Consider the following 8,991-nt stretch of genomic DNA (forward strand, 5'->3'; position numbering starts at 1 on the left):
TTCTTTCTTCCTCCAAGGACAATGTTTCATAAATTTTCAGACTGGATCCATCAAAAACATCATAACTTTAATTCAATCATCAAATACATCTGCATCAACCAATCACTTTCTGAACCAACCACAACTGAATCAATCAATCACTTTGACAACCCATCAATCTGATCATTCATAATACTGTCACCAGAATACAGTAATCAGAACCCAAACTAGAACCCAGAACTCTGCAACAACAAATAAAAACAATTGAAACATACTTTATAAGGTATACACTACTTCCATGTGTAGAACCTGCATGTATACACGCTTTTCTCAAAGCCAACCAGCGTATACATCTACAAATGTTAATTCATAATTCTGTAGCTATTCCAAACTTCAGTTATACCCAGATCATAATATTTACAGAACAACACATGTGTCAATATTCAAACCTAGAATAAACATGATGAAACCATATAAATATAATCCATTTCAAGCCTTAAGATCTGGATCCATCATTAGATCTTATCTTCCATCAACTGCTAAGGTTCATCCTTGGTTCAGATCAAGCACAACACCATAAGCCAATAACCTGCATACTAGATCTCACACTTCATTAGATATTCGATACTTGCACATCTGGCCTAATGATCTTTTCTTCCTTTTATAGTTTTAGGCCTTTCTCAATACCATGGACCAAAAACACTTAGGACCAATACCTTGGACCAAATACCTAGGGTCAATACCTCAGACTAGATATCTTGGACCAATACCATGGATCAAAATACCATGGACGAAATACCTTGGACCAAAAACTTAGTTTTCTAAGATACACACGCTTTTCCTTATGTGAAAGTCCGTGTGTACGTATACGCTACTTATGTTCATTGATCCTTCATGTATACGCACCTTGATAAAGGTGAACTTGTGTATACCTCTCTTTCTTCATTCTTTGTAGTCTGATCTGTAATTCTTTGCTATTAACTTGTTGTACTATGATCTTTCATCTGAGTGAGTTACCATCAAGGAAAACACTTGTATCATAATTCCAACAATCTCCCCCTTTGGACTTGATGGCAACAACAACACCAAGTCACTCTCCCCCTTTGACATCAAGGGCAAAGTTCTGCAAGAATATTTACATGCTCCCCCTCAGTACATGCTAAATTCTCTAATATGTTGAAATGTACTAATTGAGCTCCTATGATTGAGTCTGTGCTCCCCCTGAGCACTACCAAAGTTTGCAAGAAGATTTTCTAAAAGAATAACATGACTCTATAAATCAACTATGTGAGGATGACCTTCCTATCACTAATGACTCATACATCCATCTCCCAACCAAGTGGGGATATACCAAATTTGATTCATCCACCCAACTAAGTGGGGATATACCAATTGTTTATACATGACAAAAACAAGAAATATTACATCATCCATCCCATGCATAGTGGGGTTACAAATTAGGTCTTTTCATGACCTTTACATTAAATGATATACATGACATTTATAATGAGGAAACTTGATCCAAACAAGACCATGATAGTCATCAACAACTATCATACACCATATATGATCTACACCATCAACGATATCAAGACCAACAACCTATATAGTTCCATCATCAAACGGGTCACCTGAATCAAAACAATTATGAGGATATGTACCAAGATCTTCTAAGATAATGCCAACAATGCATTATTAGAAGCATATGCTCCCCCTGAACCTATGCCAGATGTTCACTGTCAGATCTTATTATTGCATATATCAGTAAGAAATATCAAGGCATCATCATCAATCAGATATACATCAAGTTATCAACAACTTATGAGGACCAACATATTTCCACATGTTATCAACAGATTGTAACCATCATTAAACAGAGCACATAATTAAAAAAACCGTATCAGACCCCTTTTTCCTGAGTTTGGCCCATTACTTTTCCTCAAACCAACATATACGCGACTGTGCCCACAGAAACCCGCGTATGTACGCGACTATGCTTCATGAAACTCGTGTATAACAACCTTTCTTTGAAAAAAGTATTTAATAGAAGGATGATGCAACAACTACTCCCAGCTTTTGTCTGAGATATTCAAATGTCTCTTTGGGTAGTGGTTTAGTGAATATATCAACAACCTATTCTTTGGAGGGAACACACTCCAATTTGAACTTTTGTTCAAGCACTTGTTCATGTAGAAAATGATATTTGATGGGTATGTGCTTGTTCTTGGATTGCATGATTGGATTCTTTGAAATACCGATGGCACTTGTATTATCAAATGGAATGGAGATGGGTGGAGTACATGTGATCTGAATGTCTTGCAAGGTTTGCATCATCCAAAGTAGTTGTGCGCAACAAGATGTAGCAACCATATATTCTGCTTCAGCTGTAGATAATGCAATTGAACTTTGTTTCTGACTAAACCAAGACACTAACTTGGAACCAATATACAATGCACCACCACTAGTGCTTTTTCTGTCATCAACACTTCCTACACAATCTGCATCTGTATATGCATGAAGAATAATATTTGTATCTCTAGGATACCATAAATGAAAGTTTTGTGTTCCTTGAAGATATTTGAAAATCCTTTTGACTACCTGAAGGTGTGATTCCTTTGGATTTGCTTGGAATCTTCCAACTATTACTACTGCATGCATGATGTTAGGTCGGGTACCTATTAGATAAAGCCGACTGCCAATAATGGATTTGTAAATTGGTTGATGTACTGCTGCTGATTCATCATTTGAGATGAGACTGCATCATGTTACCATTGGGGTACATACCGGTTTAGAATTTTCCACGCCGTACTTTTTCAAGATTTGTTTGAGATATTTGGTTTGTGAAAGAAAATTACCATCTTTATTTTGTTGAATTTGTAGACAAAGAAAATAGGTAGGCTCACCAAGCAAGGGCATTTCAAATTCTTGCTGCACTACTAAGGCAAAATTCGGACTCATGGATTCTTCATTGCTCCCAAAAATGATATCATCAACAAAAAAAACAATTAATAGAAATTTATCAGTGTTAATCTTTATATATAGGTTGCTATCCGCTGACCCCTCCGAAAAACCCTGTTGGTGGAGATATTTGTCAAGACGGTAATACTAGGCCCTTGGAGCCTGTTTTAGACCATAGAGAGCCTTCTTAGTTTGCGTACAAGTTTTGTATCATTTCCAAGAATGAATCCTTTTGGTTGATCAATATAGACTTCTTCTTCTAAGTCTTCATTAAGGAAGGTAGATTTTACATCCATTTGGTATACTTTGAATTTCTGAAAACTAGAAAGAGCAAGAAACATCCTTATGGCTTCAAGTCTAGAAACAGGTGCAAAAGTTTCTTCAAAATCTATACCTTCTTGTTGAGCATATCCTTTACAAACAAGCTTGGCCTTGTTTCTAATAACTTCTCCAGATTCATCTAGCATAGCTCGAGCCATTTGTTGAATAGTTTTGTTCATTCCTTCTACCACTCCATTTTGCTGAGGAGTCTTTGTGGTGGAGAACTACCTTTTTATTCCATGTTGTTCACAAAAATCAAAGAATTCATCCAAGGTAAATTCCCCTCCTCGATCAAATTTGAGGCATTTGATTTTGTGATATGATTCATTTTCAACCAAAGCTTTGAAGGCTTTGAACTTTTCAAATGGTTAGAAAACCTATCCAACACATTCTAGAAAAATCATCAATGAACAATATAAAATATTCTTCTCCACGAGGTGACTTTTTCCTTGATGGTCCATAGAAATAAATATGAACAAGTTAAAGAGGCTTACTAGCTGACCCTTCTTTTTCAATGAAATGAGATCTGATTTGCTTACCAAATTAAGATGGTTTGCATATTGTATTTCCAGGAATGTTGATATCTGGAAGATCATGAACAACCTGGAATCTGCATGCTTTTCTTATTTGATAAAAGCTTAGATGTCCCAATCTTCTGTGCCATAGCCAATTTTCATCATTTTTGCTTAGATAGCACTGTTGTTGTCCTCCCTTGAGTATGTATAAGTTGTTTGGAGTTCTTATACCTTTGATCACGGTTTCTCTTGTATCAAGCTCATGAACAACACATCCGTTTGATCGAAACACCACTTCATTTCCTTGATCACACATTTGACTGACACTCAACAGGTTATGCTTTAGACCATCTACATACATAACATTCCCAACTTTAACCTTTTCTTTCAAGAAAACAGAGCCTTTACCTTTTATGATAGTAGGAGTGTCGTTTCCAAATGAGACATTCTTTTCTTTTTCTAAGGCATTATATGAGTGGAGTTTTTCTTTTTCATGTGTTTTGAGCATCCATTGTCGATGTACCACTGATTTTCTTGTCCTTCTACATACAAGGCTATGCCACATCTTTCTATTTGAGGGTCTTTCCTTCTCCATATTTTGGGATGTAATGGAGTTTTATCCTTTTGAGATATTTGTCGAAATTTACTCCTGCATTCAGATTCTTCATGGCCAAAGTTGTTACAGATTGAGAATTCTATTTCATTTCCAAGAAGAGAAAAGTTATTATAGGAACTTTTCTTGATCCCTGTCACATTCCTTGATTTTTTGCTTCTCTATTCATGATGGTTTTGTAAGCAACACATTGAGCAGCTTTGTGTCCAAAATTATGACATGAGAAATATTGACCATTAAAGGAGTTCCTGCGATTATCGAATCTATTGACTTGGTGATTCTAGTTTCTATTGATATTCATCTTTGAAGAAAATTGAGTATGATTTACCTGAGGTTGGTTGTGGCTTCTGTTCATCCTTGAAGCAAATTGAGCTTGATTTACCTGGTGATTTGCTTTATGCCTTTCCTGATGATTGTCATACTGTTCACTATTCTTTGTCGCATCAAGTTATCTTTTAGTGGAGGTTGACAACTTCTGTGATTGAGATGCTTCTTCAATATATCCAAGACCTGTCTTTATCACAGGATAACGCTGCACTTTGATAATTTCATTTATGTTTTTTATCCTTTAGCAAATCTAAGATTGAGAGATTTTTTTTTCTCAAGATCCTTTCTTAGACCCACAATTTCACATTATAGTTTTTCGTTGTGTTTTTCTCTTTCAGCAAGTTGGCATGTCAAGGTATCTATAATCATATTCTTTTCTTCTAAACAGATTTTGAGTTTAGAGATTTCTTCATGAAGGTCATCTTCTTCTAAAGCATCCCAAAAATTATCATCTTCATAAGCCATTAGAAGTCTATAGTCATTACTATTTTCATCTTCATCACTATTTGATAAACCATCGCTATCTTCATGAGTAAAGTAACTCTTTTTACTTACACTTTGTTTTCTATTCCATTTTGTAGATTCCTTCCCTTTATCATATTTATCTTTATGATGGAATTTGGCAGCATAATGACTGACTCTACCATAAGAAAAACTTTTGAAAGGTAAAGGTAGTTTACATCTAAATCTTCTGGAACCCCGTTGAAGCTTCTTGACAAAGTTTACTTCATCTTATTCTTCCGAAATATGTCCTGATTCATTGGGTTCTTCCTTTCCTTTTGCTGAAGCTTTAAATGTGGCTTCTCTCATATCTAATGGGCCTCCTTTTCTCATCCCAAAGACAGTTAAGATTCCATGAAGCTTTGTCATAGTGATAGTTTGTAGATACTATTTTTCTTCTATGGCACATACTTTTGATTAAAATTTAGTAGACAAGGATCATAAAAATTTCTCAACTAAGGTAACTTACAAGTAACTTCCTTTATCTCTTCACCCAAATTCTTCATGCAATTAACAACATTATCTATACGTAAGAAGTAACTAGATATACTTTCATCATTGTGAATCTTAAGAGTTTCATATTGAATTCTGAGAGTTTGCAGTTTAGCACGTTTTACCTGAGAGTATCCTTCGTAGCTTAGAATGATTTTGTCCCATATTTATTTGGCTGATTTGAGTTGCATAACTTTGACAAACTCTGATTGTGACAGACTTCCCAATAATGTATTGATAGCCCTGGCATTGGTTTGATATTGCTTTTTACCTGTCGTATGTGTAGGAATTGCTGATGGAAATGTATATCCTCCTTCCACGATTTCCCAGACATTTGTTCCAAGTGATTGTAGATAGGCTGTGGTTCTTATCTTCCAATAAACAAAGTTGCTTCCATCAAAGATTGGTGGTCTTATGGATCCCATGCTTTCTTGATTACTCATGATGATACCAATTGTTGGAAATAATACTGAGAGGGGGGTGAATCAATATTATTAGATCAATAATTTAATTTTCCAAACATATTTGTATACGCTACTTCAGCTAAGTGAACTAGCATGTATACGTGACTGTACTTAAAGAAACCAACGTATATGCAGAGAACTTTTGATTTACCCAATTTATCATGCAGTGAACTTTAACTAGTATATCAGAGATTTATTAGATAGTGTAGTAAAATTAGAATAAAGCATCACACATAAGCAATACACATGAACACCACGATGTAAGGTGGAAACCTAATGTGGGTGAAAACCACCTGCTGCTGTCGTCTCTGTCTTCTTTTAATAATAAGAAAATCTATTTACAATTATGTATTGGTGCAGACTTATACCAGTACGTAGGCTTCTACCTATAGAAGGTTACAACCTTCTCTTGTTCTCCAGCTTCTACTGGAGGGGAGCTACAACCCCCTAACTCTTGTACTAGCAGATATGTTTACTAGTATGTAGGCTACGAACTACAGAAGGCTACGACCTTCTTTCTTCCTCCAAGGACCATGTTTCATAAATTTTCAGACTAGATCCATCAACAACATCATAATTGTAATTCAATCATCAAATACATCTACATCAACCAATCACTTTCTAAACCAAACACAACCAAATCAATCAATCACTTTGACAACCCATTAATTTGATCATTCAAAATACTGTCACCAGAATACAGTAACCAGTACCCAAACTAGAACCTAGAACAACAACAAACAGAAACAATTGAAACGTACTTTATAAGGTATACATATGCAAATATTAGTTCATAATTCTGCAGCTATTCCAGACTTAATTATACCCATATCATAATATTTACAGAACAACACATGCGTCAGTATTCAGATCTAGAATAAACATGATCAAACCATATAAAGATAATTTGTTTCAAGCCTTAAGATCCCAATCCATCATTAGATCTTATCCTCCATCAACCGCTAAGGTTCATTCCTGGTTCAGACCAAACACAGCACCATAAGCCAATAACATGTATACTAGATCTCACACTTCATCAGATATTCGATAGTTGCACACCTAGCCTAATGATCTTCTCCTACTTTTATAGTTTTAGGCCTTTCTCATGACCATGGACCAAAACCACTTAGGACCATTACCTTGGACCAAATACCTAAGGTCAATACCTCGAACCAAATAGCTTGGACCAATACCATGGATCAAAATACTATGGACCAAATACCTTGGACCAAAAACTTAGTTTTCTAAGATATATGTGCTTTTCCTTCTGTGAAAGTGCATGTGTATGTATATGCTACTTGTGTTCGATGATCCTGCGTGTATACACACCTTGGTCAAGGTGAACCTGAATATAACTCTCTTTCTTCATTCTTTGTAGTTTGATCTGTAATTATTTGTTGTTAACTTGTTGTACTGTGATCTTTCATCTGAATGAGTTTCCATCAAGGACAACACTTGTATCATAATTCCAACACATAAGATATATGTGGAAACCCTTATGGGAGAAAACCACAAAAAATATTTTGATTTTAATATAAATGGAAGCACCTACTTCAATTTACATCATATTTTGTAGGCACGAATCCCCCTTTTCTTTGCAAGAACCCACCTATTCTAGGTGCCAAAACCGACTTGTTTGTAGCCACAAACCTACTGGAAACACCAATCACTCTAATTATTACAAGATATAATGAGACTCCAATCCCCTGATCTGCAAGAACTAACTTGCTTCAATAACTTAGATCCCATTTTCATACACTTTTAGATTTAGATGTATGGCTCGTTAATTAAAATATCACACATAGATCAAACTTTAATATTAGATATGATTGACTTCTCTGATATTTTCTTTGCAACATGTTCTCTACCTTTAATTCTCTAGTTCAATTGAATTTACAAAAAATCATAGTAGCTCCCTAAAATATTTGCTTATGGATACTAGTTATTTTCTGAGGTAACTATGCAATTAAAACTTTATCTCTTCAAATTTGTGATTTTTCTTGATACAACAACTCCAGATGAAATCCAATTTGCAAATTTGGCCTATGCTTAGGTCACATCTACTCTTTTAGTTTGATATTTCCTCATTTGTACTTCAACACCATCTCTTTACAGTAGCATAAATCTCTACTAGCTATTTTCAAACTCTTGTTTATCTACATGTCCATAACACCTTTCATTGATTTGCATGGGAACTCTATCAGTTCACATCATGTTTCTTCACATTTTTTTCCTTATATTTACCAAATTTGTCCCATTTAAACTTTTTTTAATTCAACAATTAATTGATTTCCCACCCGGGACCTCACATTCTTTGGCCATAACACTTGGGCTCTATACCTCTTTGACACATGTGACCTAGGAAATATAAGCATAGTCTTAAACTCTTTGGGATAATAATGCATTGGGATTTTTTAGATTATTGCGGATGAAATCAAGACTACAATCCCAAGACTCGTAGACATAATTTCAACTAATGGGTAAAATCTATGAAATATATGGTTAATTTCCATTTACTAGACCAAGGTATGTCAAATTATGATAGTTCATAGTTGTTTCAACCTTCTGATTCCTAGTAGCTTGGTATGGGCTAGCTTGTTAGTGTTCAACCTTCAACACCCTACGATCTTTGCTGTGACCACAACCTATTCCATTATTGACAATAAGAGGATTAGGTTGGTTCACTTCGCACACATGCTTCTATGGCTTGATGGTCTATAGGTTGATTGATGATGGGTGATCGGCCTACTTCATACTACATTGTTATGGTCCAATGGACCCGATGGATGATACGTTGATAGTACCACAATGTTGTAACAAT

The sequence above is a fragment of the Pinus tabuliformis genome, chromosome 4_1 (assembly GCF_031772625.1).
Source record: "Pinus tabuliformis cultivar Carrire ecotype Pingquan chromosome 4_1, CPIR1, whole genome shotgun sequence".
Classification (NCBI taxonomy): domain Eukaryota; kingdom Viridiplantae; phylum Streptophyta; class Pinopsida; order Pinales; family Pinaceae; genus Pinus; species Pinus tabuliformis.